Consider the following 22,654-nt stretch of genomic DNA (forward strand, 5'->3'; position numbering starts at 1 on the left):
ACCAAGATGCCAACAGATTTCGTGTCTAGTGAAGCCCCACTTCTGGGCTCACAGATGGACATCTTTTCACTGCGTCCTGAAGTCGTGGAAGGGAAGAACTCTTTTCTCTTCAGCCCCTTACAAGGGCACCATTCCCATTCATGGGGGAGCTCTGCCCTCATGATTTAATCACCTCCCAAAGATCTTGCCTTTTTTTTTTCATTTTACCAGTTTAAAATGAAAATTCTACATATGATTACTTTATGTCTGCATCTTTTCAATTGTTTCTTCCTTGTGTTTGCCCTTTCTCTTGCCTGCTTGATGAGATTTGGCTTTCTGTCCAAGGATCTTTCTTTGGTCTCTGTTCACTTTCAGCCTAGAAGTAACAGCTGGAGTGAATGCCCATGTGGACAGTTGTGCCATTAGCCTTTTCCCACTGCACCTGCTCAGTGTAGATGACACATTTCTTCCTGTAAACCTTGACTGTTTTGCCAGTTTGCTGACATTTATAGTGTCCTCACACAGCCTGAACTTCATCATCCTTTCAGATGAGCATGGATCAAACACTGTACTTCTGTGTCAGCTCTTTGGAAAGAGAGGAAGACGTAATCTTCCTGCGAATGTGGAAAGGTGCCTTGAAATGCCATTTTGTGGTTCTTGCTTCAGTCAAAAGTCACAAAGGGATTAAACTTCGTTTTGGCCACTACCAGTTCAGTGATAGCCACAAAAGGGAAGACATTCTTCCTCTTAATACTATCACATTGAGGATTAGGTTTCAACATACAAATTTGGGGGGCACATTCAGACCACAGCGATAGAGAAATAAATCTCTGACTGGAAATGATTCATTAATAAAGAAGTGTTTGCTGGGCACAGATTTTTAATGGCACTTCATAGGTTTTCATTTCTGTAATTGCTTTAGATTCATGTCTTAGCTGAAACTTCATAAAGCAAGGAAAGAAGATAAATGGCAAAGCAGAGTATAAGTTACTTCTTGGTATTACATCGGGCCTTAAAAGTCTTATGCTTACTTACTGTCCTTTGTCCCTTTCTTTTGGTAATCTGTGTTTTAAAGTAACTGACTGCCCTGCCATTGTCATCTGCACATTTGATAGGTTTGCTCTAGCTTAATCTCTGGGTCTTTAATGAGCATGCCCTCTCTCTTAAGAGAAAGAACAATCACTCAAGGGCTAATATTTGTGCAGGGAGATACTATTTTTCCAGCTATTGCTATGATGTGAAACAGAATCAGAAGTGTTGATAGATCTGTCCATGACTTGTCTCTTGTCCATGGGAAGGGCTTGTACTGGTCTGGTCTGAGAGGGTTACTACTAGAAGCCACAGTTGCTATTCCTCGATAGTCTAATAGATTTATATTAAGTAATTATTTTTCTGGTAATGATATAAGAACAAATAATATACTTCCCTGAATTCTCAGAATTTTCTTTAAAAGCTCTAGTTATATAACACTCAGAAATCTATACTGGCTTTCCCAAGTGTATTCACCCTACCCAGGGCATCATCGTCTCAGCCAGCCTCATGCTGACCTCAGTAGTTTTGTGATCTTGAAATTGCTGCTCCAAGTTCACCTCTCTTGAATCCCAGGCATTCTATGCAAGGCTTCTTTTTCTGTATTCAAACACTGACAGGCGAGTTCCCTTCTTAATTACCTGAACGAGTTGGGGAGGATTTAGATATCTCCGCTGGCAGCAAGGTGAGAGACCAAACCACAAGCTGAAGGTACAAGGGTTGAATAAGCATCAGCTATCAATGTGAGCGCTAGGCCCTGTTCTAAATGGGTCCCATGTGGAGATTCATTTAATCCTGACTTAATAATCCTAGGAGATGAATAATATTTTATCTCTTTTTGCAGATGAGGAAACTGAGACCAAGAAAATTTGAGTAGCTGCTGAAGGACATTCAGCTAGTTACATACAGTATTTAAACCCAGCAAGTTATCTCAGCCCCGTGTTGTGTTGCCCTCTGATGAAGGGCAGCAAGGGAGATGGTCTTCACTGGAATCAGACCACTAGAATTCCCGAGTGCTTTGGGGTCACCAGTCCTCTCTATTGGAAAGTTTTTTTTTTTTTTTCTTAATTAGTAGTTGGATCACTGTAAATTCTAGGCAAATCGACTTTCCTCAGAATATGTGACTCATCTTGACTAACAATCTTTTCCAAAATATTTCATTGCTCATCGGCTTGTACCCACCCCCATGCCCCACCCTGGCCAATTTCTTAAAGACTACTTTCCTGGCTCAATTTTCCTTTTCTTTAGAATGACAAAAAGTAATTCCTCTTCCATATAGTTTGTCTAACTAAAGAATACTATTAATACACCATCTTCCCCAGACAACGAATTCTATGCACAGCACAGGTGGACATGAGCACACACGTGCACAGACATACCTACAAACACACACACACTAGTCAAAAGCAGAGCCTGAGTCATTTATTTTTTATTTTTTAAATTTTTTGGAGACAGAGTCTCGCTTTGTTGCCCAGGCTGGAGTACAGTGGCACAATCTCGGCTCACTGCAACCTCCTCCTCCCAGGTTCAGTCGATTCTCGTGCCTCAGCCTCCCGAGTAGCTGGGACTTCAGGCACATGCCACCACGCCTGGCTAATTTTTGTATTTTTAGTAGAGATGGGGTTTCACCATGTTGGCCATGCTGGTCTCGAACTCATGACATCAGGTGATCTGCTCACCTTGGCCTCCCGTAGTGCTGGGATTACAGCAGAGTCTTGAAGTATCTAAGAGCACCTTGGGACTTTTGCCCATCCCTGGCCTTTATCTTCCAGACATCAGTACTGTACAGCAGATGGCTAGTGATACAGTGTACCTTATTCTGGTGTTGAGAAATGTATTATGCTGAGTATAACTTAGGCTAGGAAAAAACTTTATTCCTGATAAAAAGTAGTGTTAGCAGAGGTAGAATAGCATAGTGATGATAATCTGGGATTTGGAAGCCAGAGAAAGGTCCAGATTGGAATCCCAGCCCAACCACTTGGAAGCACTTTGAACCCTGGCCAGTTCGTTCACTTGTTTAACAGGATATTTGTAAACTCTGTGTACCAGGTCCTGTTTTAGGCCCTGGGAATGCAGAACACAAAACAGATCAAGACTGCTTAAATACTAGTATGGAAGACATACATACATACATACATACATACATACATACATACATGCATGCATGCCTGGTAACCAATTGGCTGTACTTTTAAAATATATTCAGAAAACAACCAGCTTTCACCACTGCCATCATGGTTCAAACCCCTCGGATCATTGCATTAGCCTGTTAACTGGTTCCTGTTTCTGTTCTTCCCTCTTGCAGTCTTTTCCCAACAGAGCACTCAGAAAGCTCCCTCTAACCCGTGAGTCTGAGCCCTCTCTCCTGGGGGCAAAACCTCACAGTAGAGTCCCATTCTCCTTGAAGACAGCCATGGTCCTTGACAGGGTGTGTCCATTATCTCTCCATCTCCTTCCTCCCATGCCAGCCACACCTGTCCTCCAGGCCTCTGCACTTGTCTTTCCCCTAGCATCTCTGTGGTTACTCCTTTACCTTCTGCATAACTTTGCTCAGATATCCCCTTTTCAATGAGGCTTTTCTTATTTGGCAGATAGAACAATGCCTGAATAAAGAAGGAGCTAACCCACCTATTTCATATACAAATATGCCAACCCTAATATTCAGACCAGATATATTTCATAATACTTTTAAATCTTCTGTAACACATCTGTGGAATAAGCCTATTTTGAAGTTCTTGGGAGTCCTATTTCTCCCAGGCACTGAAACTTGAATGTGTCATGATAGTAAACCAAGAGATTATAAATGAATGAACATTCAGTTTCCAGGAAGAGATTTAAAAAAAGACAAGTAAATTACCTTATTTGTTTTGTCCAGAATGTATTCCACTTAAGGCTTATAATTCTCAATTCTTGAGGCTGGAGAACAGATTGTAGAGCATCAGGAATGGTTTGCTAACTCAAAACCATTTCAAGCTTCTTAACGCGATGCACACAGCATTTGGGGGCTGCCTCCAGGAGTATAAGCCTAGCTGCTCCCTCGAGACCTAAAGAAAGCAAGTGAGAAGGTGAGTGCATATCTCAGGATCTGACGGGATGGCTGAAAGCAAAGAGCCTCTATTGTGGCAGGTTTATTTTATAGCATTTTTGTGCCGATCTGTCCAGAATCCCTTAACCGGTGTGAGGGAAAAATCAGTATTATTAGGTAAACCAATTAGGCAATCTCAGTGAGGTATTTTTCTCTGAGTCTAATAAAGCAGAAGCTAACTGAGCTCTACCTGAGAACAGTTGATGTGATTCGATGTGGTGCTTTCTTGATGGCAGCTGGACACAGATACAAAAACAGAGTACTTTATTCTAATTTACATCCCAGTGGGATGACCCCTGAACCAGTATTCGAGAAAAGAGCCAGAAGAAAACTGCAGAAAAAGCTTCAGAAACCTCAGCTTTGATACATAAGCACAGAGCAACAGAACTACTGCCAAAAGTGGGGATGGCAAATCTGGGGGAGGCTTTAACCTCTCAGCACCTCAATTTCTTCCTTGGCCCCATGGTAGTCATGAGAAGCATCTATAGCGGAGCCAGCCTGCCTTGTTCAAATTCCAACTCTATCTCTCTCTAGCTAAGGTAGAGCGAGGGTTTTCTTGGGTAAAGTATTGAATGCCTTAGCATCTTTGGGCCTCATTTTCTTCATTTGTAAAATGAAGGGTAGTAATAGCCCCTGCCTCATAGAGTCATTGTTAAGAGTTAATATGTTCGTATTTGCAAAATGCCTTAGAGTGGTTCTGGCACATAGTAAGCACGGTCTGAGTGCTATTTCTATAATCATTATTATTATGTAGTATGTGCCTAATGAATATGTGTATAAATAAACATAGTCTATAACCAGAAGGCATTTTTGCAATTTCTTTATTTAATTTGCATTAAACTTAATAGAGTGGAGACTTAGTTCTCTGTTAAACTCTTTGAGAAAACTAACGGACATTAAATCAGGACAGCATGTTTAAAATTAAAATTAAGAAGGATCTATCTTTATAGATAATTATACAATACTGTCAAATCAGCTTCCAGAAAGTATCAGAAAGATTCTAGAGTAACATCTTTGGATGTGAAAAAGATAAATCCTGTGTTCACAAATGTCATTAGCTTTATGTTTAGCTTTAAGTTTTAAAAATGTTTACCCCATTGTCATTAATCACTTTATTGATAATAATGCTATTTCCATAATCCCAAGGGACCCAATTCAATATATTTCTTCTCTTATTTCTCCTCTCTCCACTGACCTTGTTCTGTGACATTACTTTCCAGACATTTGATGAATGAGCATGGTCTGTCCTGGAAATGCCAATGCAGATTGATACAGCCAGAGATTAAGCCTCAGTCAGGTCTCAAGAGCCAGAAAGCTCTGCAGAGTTAGTAACCATGAGAATGGAAACTAGCCGCATTCCAGGACATTAGGATTTCACTCTTCCCATCCCAAAACGGGTTATCTTTTTTGAAGGGGTTAGGGGAGACCAAATTTCCAGTTGGGTCTGGGTGCTTACTGGAAGATTAGCGGTGAGAAGTTTCTTCAGACTAGCTTAAGTAGAAGGCTTAATTGCAGATGCTTACTTCTAAGGCAGGGTGGGGCGTGGTACCTGGGGCTGAGCTGCTGCTGCTTCCAAAGTGTCTGCACTAAGGAGACTGTTTACCTTCAGTGCCTTCACACTTTTAGTTACAAAGCAGCAGCCACCTTGTAGCAGCATCAGTTGTGAGCATCTTCCAGGCCACTTATGGATTAAAAACTCCAAAAATCCCCTTTTGAAACCATAAAAGCATAGTTTGAAAAGTACCTCATTCTTAGTGATATAACTTCAGATGTTATTTTGGTGCAGCCTGGGGAACATGGTTTCCCTGAAACAGGTAGCAGTCCTCATAATGATAAGTTTAAAAAGCCACTCAACCATATTCGTGCTGCTGGCCTTACAGTCTCATTTTTAGATTCTTGTTTTAACATTGCCTACAGACATTATTCTTATATTACTTCAAACATTCAGAACTAAAATTATTCATGATTTTCTGAAGAAATGAGATAATGGCATCCTTTAGAAACCAAAAAACAAATACTCTGAAAAGTACCTGTTCACTTGCCCCTTACTGGAGGTGGCTGGACTGAAATCCAGAATGGAGCCAACCCAAAGCAGGAAGCATTCCTGAAGAAAGTTCGTGTGCATGCCCTCCCTTTTCTCCCCTCATAACTTATTTTCTCTTAATTTGAGTTTAGAGGGTAACTTAGTCTGAGCCGCTATAGCAAAATACCTTGGACTGGGTAATTTGTAAACAACGGAAGTTTATTTGCTCAGTTCTGAAGGCTGGAATGTCCAAGTTCAAGGCACCAGCAGATTTGGTGTCTGGTGAGGGCTCCGTCCCCACAGATGGTGACTTCTTGCTATGTCCTCGCATGGGGGAAGGGACAGGCACACCCCCGTAAGCCTCTTTTATAAAAGGGCACTAATCCTATTCATGAGACTGATGCCCTCATGACCTAATCACCACCTAAAGGCTACACTTTTTAATACTGTTGCACTGGGGGTTAGGTTTCAACATGGGAATTTTGTGGGGGACACATTCAGACCATACTAGGGAGAAATAGTGGTGCGTAAATTTATCCTTGTGACTGAAGATCTAATATTCCAAATAACTTGGTTCTAACTGGCAAGGGTACTTATAGTCTTGTTGCAATCACTGTAGGATATATCCAGACCCCTCTGATAGCTTTAGTTCTTCCCACTGACCTGTCTGCAGAGATTCTTCAGGTTTGTACTGCTTCCCAGGCTGGCCTGTGGAAAGGGAGTATATGACCACTCTGCTTGTGGCAGTTCTTTGGTACTGACTGCACTTGGCATGCCGCTAAGTGCTCTCTGCAGATTATCTCATTCTACATCCTCAACAATCTGGTAAGGTTGGTTATTATCATTGCTCTTTTACTATTGAGAAAACCAAGACTCAGGTTTGAGTAAATAACCTGCTTCTGGGAAATGTAGCCAGTAAGCCACAGAGCCCAGGGCCAAGCCAAGGTCGGTCCGACTTCCAAATTCATACTTTCAGTCAACATTTGTACGTCCCAGAATCGTGTCCTGGACTTAGTGACTGACTCTGAGGACACCTTCCTCAAGGGCACATGGTTTCTACCTAGAGTGAGGAAATATGAACCACATGGCTGGAGCATATTTAAAGAAGATAGGCAAACTATGTTTGCACATAATTTTTTTTTATTATTTCAAATACCTGGTCCACAGCGTCCAGTTTACTTAATGAGATTGCTTTAGGAATCCCTCTTTATGTAGAAAGAGTGTTTTTCATCTTCCTGATCTAGCCCCTCTCATCTGAATTATCCACTGAACTATCCACTTTTTCATCTTCCTGATCTAGCCCCTCTCATCTGAATTATCCACTGAACTATCCACTTTTTCATCTTCCTGATCTAGCCCCTCTCATCTGAATTATCCACTGAATTATCCACTTTTTCGTCTTCCTGATCCAGCCCCTCTCATCTGAACTATCCTGTAGACTGTGGCATACTAAGGAATAATGGAGAATGTAGGAATAAGAGAATAACTCCACCAACAGCCATTATCTACCTGGAGAAATTCCAGGCAGGGCATTTCAGGAAGTACCTCTGGTATTTCAACAGGTGAACATCTTTCTGTGTAATTTATTTTTGTGTTGGAACACAAGCTTATGGATTGCTGGATCCCATCCCAGAAGTGGCTACCCCTCCACTGCAGATAAGAATAAGAGCTCCGAGGATGGGACTGTCAGCCCATATTGTTGAGGTTTTGATTTATTACCCAAGAGTTGTGTTCTAAAGATTCCCTCATTTAAAGTACATGCCTCTGGGATCCATGAAATTCCCAAGGTGGAGAAACAAGAATGGATGTAACTAGGCTAGATGGAAGACTGGGAGAATAGGTGATAGTTATTGAAAAGCCTGGCAGGGTTGGGGCTGGCATCAGAATCCCCTGAGGCCCATTCCCTCCCAGAGCCAACATCCAAGCAAGGTGGAGTGTCCCCATAAGAAACGTGGGAGAAACATGCCACTCCCTTCAGTTACACCCTTTGTTCTTTCAGTCATTTAAATATTTGAATATAAAGGGATGTAACGGTGAATAATGGATGCAGTGATGTCCTCTGGAGCTTGCTTAGTTCCAGTGCAGGAGACAGACAATAAATGTAGATTTTAGTCAGTGGCAAGTTCATGCAGAAAAATCAGCACTGTAATAGGATGAGGCGCGATGAGCCTCCAGATGCTGTGTGGCTGCTAGGTCTGGGGAGGTGCCATGCAAACAGGGAAGCCAGAGGCCCATTGATCTCTGTTGTCCACACGCACCACTGTGGATGCAGCTTCAATGGTCTCACTGATAGAACAACATAATAATGCTTTTGATGTATTCTCCTGTGGGTCTCAGAAGTCTAGTAGAGCTCATCAAAGTAAAGAAAAGTATTTGGGTTTCAGTCAATCTTAGCTTCCCAGATTCCAAGCATCCATATGAGAATGCTTCATTTAGTAAGTTTTGAATCTATGAAATTTACTCTGTACTGTACGGAAAACCTGTAGGAATGTTTTAAACTCATTTTTTGTTTGTCTTTCCCCTTGAATTGCCCAGGGACTATGCCAGATAGCAGAAATTATATAACATTGGGAGTCTTCATAATTAGTTTACTTTTTAAGTTAATTTTATTATGACAATGTAATATAGCTACACATTCTGCATAGTGTCCTTTAACCATGCCTCTTTGCTTATAGACAAAGTCTTCTTTTTATAGAGTTAATGACCTCCTTTTTGTCTTTCGCCATATTTTCTAATATACCTGGAGTTAGATTATTTTCCCAAATGTTCCAGCATTCCTGCCATATGCCTTTGAATAATATTTCATGTGTGCTCATACAGACCTCTTTCCTGTATCTCTATTCCAGGGTCATTTCGGGGCCAGTTGCCCTCTAAGCTGTTCCAACAGCTGCTGTGCTGTGACTTCTCATCAACAAAATGTGGGAACCGCCTTTGGCTGCCCTTCTGGATGGAATCCCCTCTTTTCTTGGATCTCATATCTCTTTCTTTGTAGGTTTATTCTCTCACCTTACTGAAGCACACCCTCTGTAAGCCTCCTAAGTAAAGGGGCCTGGAAAGTATATTTTTAATCTCTGCATATCTACAAGTATCTTCATTCTATCCTTCTGCTTGAAGAAGGATTCTCTGAGCATAAAACTGTAGGTTAATGATTATTATCTCTTAAAAATAATTTCCCTCAATTTTGAAGACATTAAATGCTCTTTTTAAGTACAGTACCATTTTGGTTCCTGAATGTGCCCAGATTTTTCTCTAGAAGCTTTTAAGATCCTCTCTTTGTCTCTGGTGCTCTGGAATTTTACAGAAACTTGCCTTACTGTGGATTTTTTGTTTCTTTATTCTCTAGATATTCCAGCCCTAGAAGTACTTGTATCCCTTCATCTGATTAACTTTTAATATTATTTATTAAACAATTTCTCCCCTTCAACATCTTCTATTACCCTTGCTTATAATTGTTATTACTTGCTTACTGCATCTGCTGGGATGGATCCTCTAATTTTTATGATCTTTTCTTTCCTGTTTTCTAACTTTTGTCATTTTACTTTCTAGGACACTTCTTTGATATTTCTTCAAGCCCACTTATTGAATCTTTAAATTTTAATTAGATATTTAATTTCCAAAGTTTATTTTTGCCTTTTTCTGTTGTTGGGTTTTTTAAGTGCATTTGCTTTTTATTTTAGGGCTGCACTAACTTCACTTTTTTCTCTATTTCATTTCCTAGGCCTTTTGAAGTTCTCTGCAAATGTCCTTTGCATATCTTGTTTTCCTTCAGGTCGCGTTTGTTCTGTTTGATTATTTGAGTAGTCTCTGCCTTTCGTGTTAGAGGTTTGGCTGCCCATCACCATTTAAAAGGGAGTTCCTAAAACTCAGAGCGGAATCTCAGCGTGGAGGTGGGAGTTGCTGATGATGGAGTGTGCTGTATGAAATCACGTGCAGAGCTGACTTTCTCCAAATTAGAACCCCTAACTTCAGCAGGCGTCTCCCCCAGATCATACCTTCCTAGGGCTGATCAGTTTCTTCAGAGGGAGAAATAATTCCTTTCTGGAAAGCATCCTGTGTTCTGTTCCTTGCCTTATGAGAGCTCAGCGGAGCGGGGAGCTAAAGGTCCCACCCTTTGAAGGCTCCCTTTACCCTAGTCCTCCTGCTATCAAACTGCTCCCGCCTGCCAAGGACCCCCTGGGTGCTGGCAGAGGTGGCAAGTGGTGTGGGAGCTTGCCTCACTGCCATATTAGGGTGGGGTTTCAGGAGCCCACTACTGCTCTATTTGGTGCTTCACAGGCTCTGTCTTTTCAACTTTGTTTCTGAGCCCACACTCTCTCAGTTCCTGCTCTTTGGGGGGTGATGCCAGGCAAATGCACTCACTTCTCCCTGGGATCTTCCCCAGACACTTCGAATGATTGCCACCGTCCTGTGAGATTAGTTCCAATTCATCTGTACACTTTGTGTCTCTCTTATTCTTGCTGCTGTGTTTATTATTTTCATTTTATCAGGGAGTTGGGAATAAAAAGAGATAAACTAAATAAATCTTGCTACCATTTTGAACCAAAAGTAACCTTAAGGTTACTTTTTAATCACTGATTTTGTATAATTACACATTATTTAAATGATAGCAGTCAGACTATTTATCTAATATTCTGTGTATGATGCTATAATCTTTAGAACCCATTATGCAGAAAATGCTAAATTCTGTAGTACATGAACATGATACGGTAAAGATTTTATACAGATAGTAATTATAAATTATTTGATTAAGCATGACTTCTCCTTTATAAATACTCATCGAGAAAAAAATCTGTCAGCTATGCCAGACTTGTTTTCGTAGCTGTCGTGATTTAGATTCTGAGGTACACTTTCCCGCTGCACATACTTCCATTGGAAGACAGAATAAAAGCAGATTTCTGAGTTAATTAAGAGTGTTTGTGACAGGGATTTGATTTTGTTCTATTTATATAGAATATGTGTTTTTCGGATTCTTTACAAATGCAGAGGATAAGATATCCATGTAGGACAAAGGTCTTGTTAATTTTATATCTTTTATATCTCTGCTAGCCTACTTTACCCTGTTTCCCTTTTATTTGTTTCTGTTTCTGATTATTTAATAAAAGTGTCAACCTAGTGAAGGAGACAAAGTGGAAGGCTAGGTTCCCCATTAACATCTTACTGTTCAATAGGTTGAATTAGGATTGGGCTCTATTTTACTGACTAGAGGCCACATATACTGGCAGAACATTCAGTACTGGATTCGTTGGGTTACTCAGTCAGCCCACAGTAAGATGATTTGTACTAGAGGGAGCTCTTCATGTCCCTAATGACAATGAAATTGTGAAACCCTCAGCTTCTCTGATAACAAAGCACAGCAGACCATTGCTAAGAGGAGTTCTAGTGGATCAATTCTTGGGTTGCACTGTCTACCAGAAATGCTTCCATCTCAAAGCCAAACAGATGGAACAGCCTAGTTACAAATAGAGATTGGGATTTCATGTTACGCTGCACAGGCAACCTTTTTCACTTGAGCTTTTCATTATCCTTGTTTATAGTCCTTAAATCTCAGAAATGCTGTCATAACCCATACTCTAGTGATGTATGTGAAGAGAGGTGGAAGGTAGGAAGGCGCATCCTAAATATGCCTGATGCATTTTGGGGAGATGCTAAAGGATGAGAAAGCCACCCTGTTTGCATCACTGATACTAGAACTGACTTGCATATTTAGGTGGAACTTAAACTTAGAAGCGTATGTTGTTTTCAAAACTTTTCCCATCACTCTACACTCATCTCTATTAAAATGGTCACTTAAAATGTAGAATTCATGAAGGAGACTTAGGAAATGTCAAATATGGTATCTCTGACTCTAGTTCTTCTAAATAGATTACATGATAATGAGGAATTTTTAAAGAAAAATGATTCTTTTTACGTTTGGTAGACCGAAACATCAACTCTGCCCCAAATCCTTGTTCTTTGATGCTGATTTTTTTAAAATCTCTTATCAAAATATAACTTTTAAAGCACTTCAGTTTACAGTAAGAAATCATTGAAATCTAGAATTGTTCTGCTTAGATTATTGTAATTTGTACATGAAAATATTATTGAGGCCAGGTGCAGTGGCTTATGCCTGTAATCCCAGCACTTTAGGAAGCCAGGGTCGGTGGATCAGCTTGAGCCCAGGAGTTCGAGACCAGCCTGAGCAACATGGCAAGACCCTTCTCCACAAAAAATAAAAAAATTAGCTGGGCGTGGTTGCGCATGCCTGTAGCCCCAGCTACTCAAGGGGCTAAGGTGGATGGATCACTTGATCCTGGGAAGTTGAGGCTGCAGTGAGCCATGGTCCCGCCAGTGCACTCCAGCCTGGGTGACAGAGAAAGAAAAAAAAAGAAAGTTATTGAGAAACTCTTTCAAAGAACACTATTAATGTGTTAAATTTCTTTTGTTTCTTATCTCATCTTCTCAATGCAGCGTCAATTTAGTATCCTCATAGACATGAATCGTTTCATATGATTGTGCTTTATTGCCTTCAGTACTATTTAAAAAACATTTTAATCCATGGCATATTCTGAACCATAATAATGGAAAAAGACTTTTTGTTCAAAAAGAGACTTCATTTTAAAATTTTGGAACAATTTAGGAGATAGTCTCATTTTTCTGATTTTTAGGCCAAAGTTTGACCCTAGGTTATTTTCTCAATATTAAAATATGACAAATGTGAGAGCCCATTTCTCCATATAAAATGTCTTATGACCTGAGAAACATGTCAATTTACATTGTAATTTTAACCTCTTGTTATTTTTTAAAATCATGATTGTTCCTTTATTTGGGAAGCAGATTATGGATCTCTCTCTCTTCCCCCAGCTGTTTTCTTTAAACTTTTTACTTTGAAATTACAGATTCACAAGAAGTTGCAAAGATGGTAGAAGTTTCATGTGTCCCCCAGTACCCTCCCATGGCTATGTCTTATATAATTATAGTACAGTATCAAACCAGGAAGTTGAGCTTGTATGTGTAGTTCATTTTATCACTTGCATAGATTTGTGTAACCACCACCACAATCAAGATCCTATTCTGTACCACAGAGATCCTGTGCTTTACAAGCACCCTCATGACTCCTCATCCTTATCTCCTGAAAACCACTAAATCTGTTCTCCATCTCTCTAATTTTGAGAATGTTATATACATACAGTATGTGACTGTGTGACATTGGCTTTTTTTCATGCAGCTGTTCTTCAGATACATCCCAGTCGTTGCATGCCTCAATAGTTCGTTCCTTTTCATTGCTGAGTATCAGCCATTGTATGGATATACCATAGTTTAGTTAACCATTTGCCCATTCAGAGACATTTTGGTTGCTTCTAGTTTGGAGCTATTACAAGTAAAGCTGCTCTGAACAACTGTGTATAGTTTTTGTGTGGATATAGTTTTCATTTCTCTGGAATAAATGCCCAGGAGTGCACTTGCTGGGTTCTATGGTAAGTGTATGTTTAGTTTTTCAAGAAACTGCCCAGCTATTTACCAGGGTGTCTCTACACTATTACATTCCTACTATCAAGGCATATAGTGATAGAGTTTCTCTGCATTCTTGCCAGCATTTATAGGGTGGTGTGTCTCTCTCTCTCTTTTTTTAATCTTACTTGTTCTAACAAGTGTGTAGTGATAGCTCATTCATGAATAGTGATAGATTTTAATGTCTTATAATGTTGACATCTTTTCATATGTCTATTTGCCCTTTTTATATGCCCTTTGTTGAAATGTCTTTTGCCCATTTTCCAATTGGATTGTTTGGTTTTTTTAAAGTTGAGTTCTGAGAACTCTTTGTATGTTCTAGATATGAGCCCTTTGTCAGATGTATATCGTGCAGATATTTTCCCCAGTCTGTTGCCTATCTTTTCATCCTTTTAACAGAGCCCTTCACAGATAAAAAGTTTTTGTAATTCTAATCAGTCAAATTTGTCAGTTTTCTTTCATGGATCACTCTTTTGATGTCATATCAAAGAACCCTTCATCAAGCCAGAGATCCTAAAGATTTTCTTCTTTGTTGTTTCCTAATAATAACATTTTTTTATTTTACGGTTGACTCTATGATTTTGAGTTAATTTTTGTATAAGGTATGAGATAAAAGGTATGAGGTCAACGTTTATATTTTTGCCTGTGGATATCCAGTTGCTCCAGCACCATTTGTTGAAAAGTCTAGTCCTTTTTCTTTGAATTGCTTTTGCACCTTTGTCAAAAATCAGTTGGCTTAACTTGTGTGGGGCTCTTTCTGGGTTATATGTTGTGCTCCACTGATCTGTGTGTCTGTCCTTCTATCATACCACAATCTTGATTACTGTAGCTAGATAATGTCTTGAAATTGAGTACACTGATTCCTCATTCTTTATTCTTTTATCTCAGAACTGTTTTAGCTATTATACTCCTTTGCCTTTCCATATAAGTTTTAGCATAATCTTGCATAAGCTCACAAATAACTGATGGGAGGTTTTGCTTGACCTTCTCCCTCATTTTCATCTGGCCCACTTTTCTTACACCTGCTTCTTCTTTATTGTCTATCTTGTCTTATATGATTGTCTACATAGAAAATCTCAAATAATCTACACAAAAATGTAAATAAAAAACCCTAGAACCAAAAGGTGAGTTCAGCAAGTTCGCAGAATATAAGATCAACAGACAAAAGTCAATTGTATTTCTCAATAGTGATGAGTATGTGGAAACTCATGTTAAAAATACTATACCATTTACATTGGCTCAAAAAAATGTAATACTTAAAAATAAATCTAATAAAACACATCTAGAACTTATATGCTGAAACCTACAAAACACTGATGAAAAAAATCAAAAGTCTAAATAAATGGAGAGGAAGATCCCTATTTATGGACAGGAAGGCTCAACCTAGTGAAGATGTCAGATTTCCTCAAAGTAAACAGGTTTAGTGCAGTGCTTCTCAAATTCCATAAGGGGTTTTGGAGATTCTCTTTTAATCCATTTCATTTTTACAAGAACATCTAGAATTTGCATGTGTTTGGATGGATTGACCAGGGAAGTGATTTTTCTCACAATACACAAGTACTGTCAGTATGTCCAATTAAAAATAACCGTTTTACTATAAAAATATAATTCACACCTTCTGTATGACAGACAGGCCCTGTGCTCAGTGTCTTCCAGCCTTCACGCCATATCACCTTCACTATCACCCTGTGAGGAAGGTGCTGTTATTATCCCATTTAACACATGGGAAAAGGGAATCACACAAATGGAATTCTCTTGTCCAGAGTCACAGAGCTAAAAGACAGGGAAGCAGGATTCAGACTAGACCAACATGAGTCCTGTATCTGCTCTGCGTTCAGTGTTCCATGGCCTCCTAGGGGTCTTAGGGCCTTCTTTGGTTTCATCAGGATTCTCACATCAAGTGCTCTCAGAGAATTCTACTTTTCGAAAAATCACTGTAATCCTTACATCACTTCCCTCACCAGCACCTTGTGAGGCCCTGTTTTGAGTTTCCCCAGTCTACTCTAGGATTTCAGTTTCAGTTAGAGAGCTGAACCCAAGGATTATTTAAATTGTCGAAACATTTGATAGATACTTTTCAGGAAAAAAAAATTAACTGTGTTTTGAGAATGTTGATTAAAAGAGCCCTTCTCATCTGTCAGAGAAGGATGGCTGTATAAGTATTTGTCTTTTGCCCTGCAAGTGGGGGAAATGGATTTGGGGATGACACATCACTTTTCTGAGTTATCAGAGGAAGTAGGTCACATTTTGCTGTTGATCATAATGTTTGAAAAAGCTGGCATTGAAAAATGAGAAATTGCATTTTGAGTAGTTCTTTGTCCAAAGACTAGAAATATTTTCTGAGACAAACAATAAGTTTTATATATTTTTTTCCATCATCTCCCTAGGATAACTTTGCTTTTGTGGTCAGTTTTAGCCTGCTAAAAGGAGTCATTGGCTCTTCATAGACGTATTGGCTGCATTTATTGAAATGTCTTTCAAGTATCCTTGTAAACACAGGAAAGCTTCACCTCCTGAGTTCTAGAAACAACACTGGGAGTGATCCAGAATGCCTTAGTAAGTAAAATAGATGAAGGTTTAAAAGACTCTGTCTATCTTTAGAGCTATTAAACAAAAGAGAAACATTCAACATCTTCCCTCTAATAGTCAATAAGAAAGAAGAATGTCACAAAAGAGTTCGATCCCCTCTAGGCTAATGGAAGGGAAACCACCTGAGTCAGAGTTGGTCTGGAGAGGCAAGCATTACACCCAGTGGTCTCTGATATCATCTCAGCTCTGAGCCAGTGGCCTCAGGGGTACTGTGTCCCAACTGGAGAATTAACAAGGTGATTACTAAACTGTAATTGCTGGCTAAATGTCTTCCAAAGACTATCATAATCTCAGAAATAAGCTGACACATTACATGCAAATATAACATGACCTTTTAGCACAGTTTATTGCAGAAACATCCACCTCTCGATAACATTAGAAGCTGCCTCTGTTCTCCAGTCAGCCACCCTCTTCAGGGCCCCTGTTGGTAGTATTTTAGCCCAATAAATGGCTCCTGTCCAGTGGTTCCCTTGGCCTGGAGGAAAGGAAGGCGCTGCTGGAGGCGCTGTACACATTCTGTACCTTCTCATACATGCTGTATGAGAAGTATGTGAGGCTCGAGGCTCAGGACCATAAAGGATGTGAGGGATCAACCCTGGCACAGATTGCAGCTACTAGAACAGGGAGGAACAAAAGGCTGACAGCTTACCAAGGCAGAGCCACACCCATGCAGGGTCTCCAGTGCCCACGGCTGATGAGATGCCCCGCATCCTGCTCCTTCTTTCTTCCGCTCTTACTTTTTTCATCCAGTCTGCTTAAACCTCCCTCTTCTTTACTGTCTTTTTTTTTCTTAGATTTAATCTACTTATCAAAAACATTCTTGTCACTTTTTTAATATATTGCAATGATTTTTTTAATGCTTAAATTCTTATTACAGTTTATCTTTAAAATTCTGCCTTCATGTTCTGTCTTCATGTTCCTTTCTTCTTGCTTTGAAAGTAGAAGTTTCAAAGAAACATAGAACCTATTAGAAAGGAACTTGACATTCACCTGCCTCCTCCTTCCACCCATTATAGGAATCCCCTCTAAAATTTCTTGAACAGATGTTAAGTCTACCTCTGCATGAAGCATTCCTAGGGTAAAAAGCTAGCACTTCTTTAAAAACCAATGAATTCTAGTTTTGGACAGTTTGAATTGTTCAAAAATTCTTCCTTCTGTTAATCTGCAAATTGCCTTTATAGTCTATGATGTTCATCTGATAATGTTTTCTCCAGTTCATTAAAAAGAACAGTAGCTAACATATATTGCCGCCTCTACTATCATGAGTCCTGGTATCAGCCCCATGGCACAGCTAAGGAACCTAAAGTTAGAGAGACGATTCTTCAAGGTCATGCAGTGGTAAATGGGGGAGGGGACTCACATGTTCTGACCCTAGGACCTAGAACCTGCGGCCACACCAGCCTTTCCTCCTTATAGGCACAGTTTACATTTTCCCTTAGAATCCAATTATAAAATCTCCTCCATCTCTACCCTGAATTGTGCAATCTGTTCTGTGGAATGTATGTGAATGCCTGAGCATGCCACAAAAACAGGGAATTGTGTCTCTTCCATTCATGTCAATACCTCCAGTGCTAGTAACAGTGCCCAGCATGAGTATAAATTGAATGATTGAATCCCTTCCTTAGCTATTATATTACTCTATGAATTCTTAGCTGTTTTCTCCTAGGATCTCTGATTCCCTGTTGATAAACTTTAAGTTCACAGAAGCAGTACTTTCTTCCTCTGTCTTACAGATGATGAAATTATCACTCATCAGATGATTTGCTTCTGCCAGATGTCTAGCAAATGGAGAGTTGCAGCGACCTGTCCCTATTAGGTTTTGCCTCCATGACCATGAGGCCGTTGTTTACACATCAGCGTCTAAGAATATTCCCACAACAGTATCACTGTCTTCCTTTTCATGCTCTCTGCCTTGTGCCCACCCTCAGCCTCCGACAGCAATCCATATAGGCACAGGCCCCATCCCACAGAAGCTCTCTTCACTGCCACTCCTTTAGAGCCCTTATGATTAAAAAGGCCTTCTCCTCCAACGCCACCGACCAGTTAAGAAAAATCCCATATAACCGCCTGACACCTATAAGTCATTATTCTCTGGGTTCAAGTTTTTGGTCACATTTTAATCCCCCTGTTGTCAGCATTAGTGTAAAGTCTTTCCTGTATCAGTGCATTTTTCTTTCTGTTGTGTCATTCCCAACATGCTGCCTTTTTTTTTCTCTGTTGCCCAGGTGGAGTGTAGTGGCAAAATCATAGCTTACTGCAGCCTCGAACCCCTGGTCTCAAGCATTCCTCCTGCCTCACCTCCCCCGCAACCCCATTAGCTGGGATTCCAGGCATGAGCCACTGCTCCCAGCCCATGCTACTGTTTTTACCATTGAAAAATAAATATCCTCTCTTGGTTCTGCTTACCAACCTCTAACTATTACCTCCTCTCCAAACTCATGAAACAAGCCACCTATATCACCGTCTCCTGTTTTATTCTTCCCATCTCTCCTGAAACCCTGCCAATCACTTTACCAAAACCCTTCTTATCTAAGTCAACAGTAATTTCCACCTTAGTAAATCCTTGCTCTGCTTTTCTTTTCAGCACCCATGCTTGTCATACTACATACTATATTGATCCATTGATTAATTGATTGATTGCCATATATGTGAGCTCCACATAGTGTTTATTTTGTTCACTGCCTGGCACATTTGTAGATGCTCAGTAAACACTTGCTGAATGAACAAATACTCTAGTGGGGGTGTCCTGCCTTCTAGTTCTTCTGCCTATATAAACTTGATTGAACAGGTTCCCTTTGAAGTGATTCCCTTGAGGGCAGAGCTTAGGGGAAAGTTGCATTGCGTGGGTCTGCATGGTTGAAGGATCTGTCCCCAGAGATGGGCTCAGGCTTCACCAGGATAAGCTGATTTTTATCTAATCAGGTCATGACTAGACTGTTGGTTTTCTATTGCCCAGAATATATTCTAATTTCCTTAGAAAGATTTTAGAATACTTATTTTCCACGAAGGAGGGTGTCGCCACATTTTGAGAGCCCCTTGGAGAATCTCACCAAACAAAGAGCTTTTATTGTCACTGCCTCATATTGGATTCACTGGGCCTATTTTTTATATTTTATGAATGCCTCTCCTCAAAAAGTTTTCACATCATCTTCCTGCCTCTCACTCCCCCTCACTGATGTATCCTCCAGCACAGCAAGTACTCCTAACCGCGGCTTCTCCCTGTAGTAGGTACACACTCTTCCACCGTAGCAGGAAGGAGTTTTGCTGTGAAAGCAGCCTGGGGCTTGGCATCGTACAGGCTGGGGGTGGTGAGGGGGGCGCTGGCCAGTATTTTTTCTTTTTTTCCTTCCTGGCTGATGTTCAGGTCTGGCCCCTCTTCAGTCCTTGTGGCCACAGATGTTTCCATGACCATCCAGAGCAGTCTTAGGGCACAGGCTTAGAATACAGATGGCCCCGAGGTGGACAGCAGCTCCTTCAGCTCACTGAATGCAGGCAAGTCATTGAGACCCTCCACGTCTCTGCTTCCCCATCTGTCAAGTGGGAGAATGACAGGTGCTGGGCAGGGCAGGTAAATAGGAGACATCCACCCTGCCTGGCATGAGGTCTGGCTGGTGACAGGCGGCCAACAAATGGTTGCTGCTGTGTTCCTCTTCTTAAATTGAAGGTGCCTGTGCCCAAAATCAAAAGCTTAAGAGATCATGAGGCACCAAACATCAGCAACAACCTTTTACTGCAAGCAAAATTATGCTCTTTCTTGTTAAAACATAGGAGAAAACTTCATTTCTCACTCAACAACAAGAAAGCTAGAGACTGAGAATAAAATAACTGTTTCTAAAAGCCAACTCCCTTTTTCACTTTGGGGAGTTATTTTTCTTTAGTAAACAGGAGTGAGAAGCTTAAATGTTAATCAAGATAGAAGCAAGTGGTATCATTTTAACATAAAAGCATGATGGAATCATGTAAAAAAAGTACATTTTATTTTAATGTATATTGAAGGCAAAGTTTTCATGTCTAATGAAAGATGTATTTTGCCCTCCCAGCAATGTCTGTAATTTTTTAAAGTATTGATCAGATTACTTTTAATGTTGGTTTTAGATTATTATAATCCTTAGAGAGCCTCTTAAGTGAGCTCGATTTTGTTTTTTTTTTTTTCTTTTTGATAGCAGGCGCAAGTGGGGAGGCCAGTAAGTGAACAAAGCCACTTTCATAATACATTAGGTGAGGTTTTTAGATTTGTATTCTTTTATCTTGGGGCAAAGGCACATCCTGAACTAAACACATGTCACACGAGAATCTCTACAAGAGATTCCAAACTCTGCTGTCCGCCAGTATCTGCTGTTCTGGGCAGGCAGGAGCCAGGCAGCTGCCCTCCGGTGTCCCATCCTTGGGGAAGGAGGGTCATTACCACCACTCACCATTCGGGAATGAAGACTGTAAGGCAAGAGCCCAGGAGGAAGGATGGGACTCAGAGGGAGAGGTCAGAAAAGACTTCCCTGTAGTTTTGTTAACTCTTTTTTCAGCTTGGAAGACTCAAGGAGGGGAGGAGATTCCAGGAGAGAGTGCAGAATGTGGAGGCAGGCATCAGAGAGCCTGGGAAGGAGGAGGGCATCTTGGTCAGGGGAGGCTGGATAGAGGGGACAGAGCCTGTGGTCGCAGACCCACATCCCCCTGACACCAGTCTCTCCTCTCCCTCCTAAGGCAGTGTCTACCTTCAGGCACAGCTGGACCCAACCTAGCTCTGCCCAGTGGAGCCCACGTCTGCTGCTTTCCTTTCAAGGAGCTTAATGGCAGAGCTGAACTGGGCCTGGGCAAGGTGGATGAACTTATTAGTCATTGCTGAGCTTCCTGTCACTTGAACCCAAAAATATATTTCAAGTGCAAATTGTGATGAAACCTTACCTTTAACTTTCTAGGCTTGAAAATGATTTTATGTAAGACATGTTAAGTGCTGGAAAGATGAAAATATGTGCTGCAAGAAATAGGTGTCTATCGTCTTACGTGTCTTATTTTGAAGATTATTTATCCCACAGTTCAGTCTGAATCCACAGAAGTGAAAAATAAACTGTTCTTTTCAGAATATACTTAAGGCAAAGAACTAGTTGTTCTAACAACTGCTATACAAAGAACTCTTCAAGAGGTGGAAAATAATTCTAGGTGTTTTTTGACAAATGAGATCAACAATATTCACTATTTTTTAAAGTGAACTCACTGGTTCTGCTGTAAAATTCTACCTTGTATTCATTTCCTTTTGCCCCTTATTTGTGCTTTAAGCAGAATTCAGTGCTAATGTGTTTCTTAGGTGGTGAATAAGCAGTCTCCGTGTATTTGCCTTATATTGGAGATTACTCCAATCAAAAGGAGGTACTTGGAGTATCGTTTCAAATATATACACATTCCCAACTTCACTTCCCAAGATTTTATCTGACATTTTCATTGGGCCTTTACAATATGAAAGGGTGTGCTAGGTATTCTACTGAATGCTTAACATTTTAGTTCAACTCTGGGAACATTTGAAATAATGCCTACTATGTGCATAGCTGAGGGCTTTACTAAAAATAGCAGTAAAATTAGGTGATCTCTGCTCTTCATATGCTCTGTGCAGTAAGATAGAATGAAACCACAGTCTTATGTTACTGTTCTTTTTCAACTCTTTCATTATTTTCTTCAAAGTTCAGCCAACTTTGATAGATCCACAGTCAGCAGCGTAAAGAAGGAAAATTTAAAATGAACAGAACTCAGTTTATAAACATTTTACCTTCTTTTTTGTGCATTTAAGCTATTAACAAGTAGCATGGTTATTTGATTTAACAAAAAATCAAGGCTTTTTTTCGTCCTTCACCCTCTGGAGGAAGCTGGTATTAATACTAAACATGAATGGTCAAAAGAGTAGATTTTCAGAAGTAAAATATAATTAGTGTGGGTGCCTGAGCCATATTACTTTAATATAAAGCATTTAAAAATACATTTGGTGCTTCATACATATCTCTTTAACAGCTGAAACAACACTGTGATAAGGTGGGGTGGGCCAAGCCATCCTTGTACCCACTTTGGTATGAAGCCCTTGCCCCTCCATAGCTGAACATCTTAGACAACCTCTTTAAATGTCTCTGGACATCAGTTTCCTCATCTGTAAAATGGGGATAACAACACTTGGTTTAGGGATGTTCACGGGATGGAACTCAAAAATGTGTGAAAGGCATTATTACAGTTCTGGGGACAACATATGTGCCTAATAAGAAATGGTCATTACTAATGGGGCATTATTACAGTTCTGGGGACATCGTATGTGCTTAATAGGAAGTGGTCATTACTAACAGGTAATTTTTTAACGTAATTTTTGTAGCAATTTATCTAATACACTCACAGAGGAATTCACCCAAAATACTGCTTTTTCTCCCTTCAAATTTAAATGTTTCATAATTTTATTATAACACACATTTTATTTCAGAGTAAATATCATC

General features: G+C 40.1%; 1 protein-coding gene and 1 pseudogene across 7 annotated transcripts in view; one reads left to right on the top strand and one right to left on the bottom strand.

Annotated features, from left to right (window-relative positions):
• FAM110B (family with sequence similarity 110 member B) overlaps positions 1 to 22,654 on the top strand; it is a 162,410-nt gene that overhangs the window by 118,200 nt on the left and 21,556 nt on the right. The window lies entirely within an intron of this gene.
• Positions 171 to 19,599, bottom strand: LOC129135607 (large ribosomal subunit protein uL24-like; annotated as a pseudogene).

This window comes from Pan troglodytes, chromosome 7, assembly GCF_028858775.2.
Source record: "Pan troglodytes isolate AG18354 chromosome 7, NHGRI_mPanTro3-v2.0_pri, whole genome shotgun sequence".
In the NCBI taxonomy this organism is placed as follows: Eukaryota; Metazoa; Chordata; class Mammalia; order Primates; family Hominidae; genus Pan; species Pan troglodytes.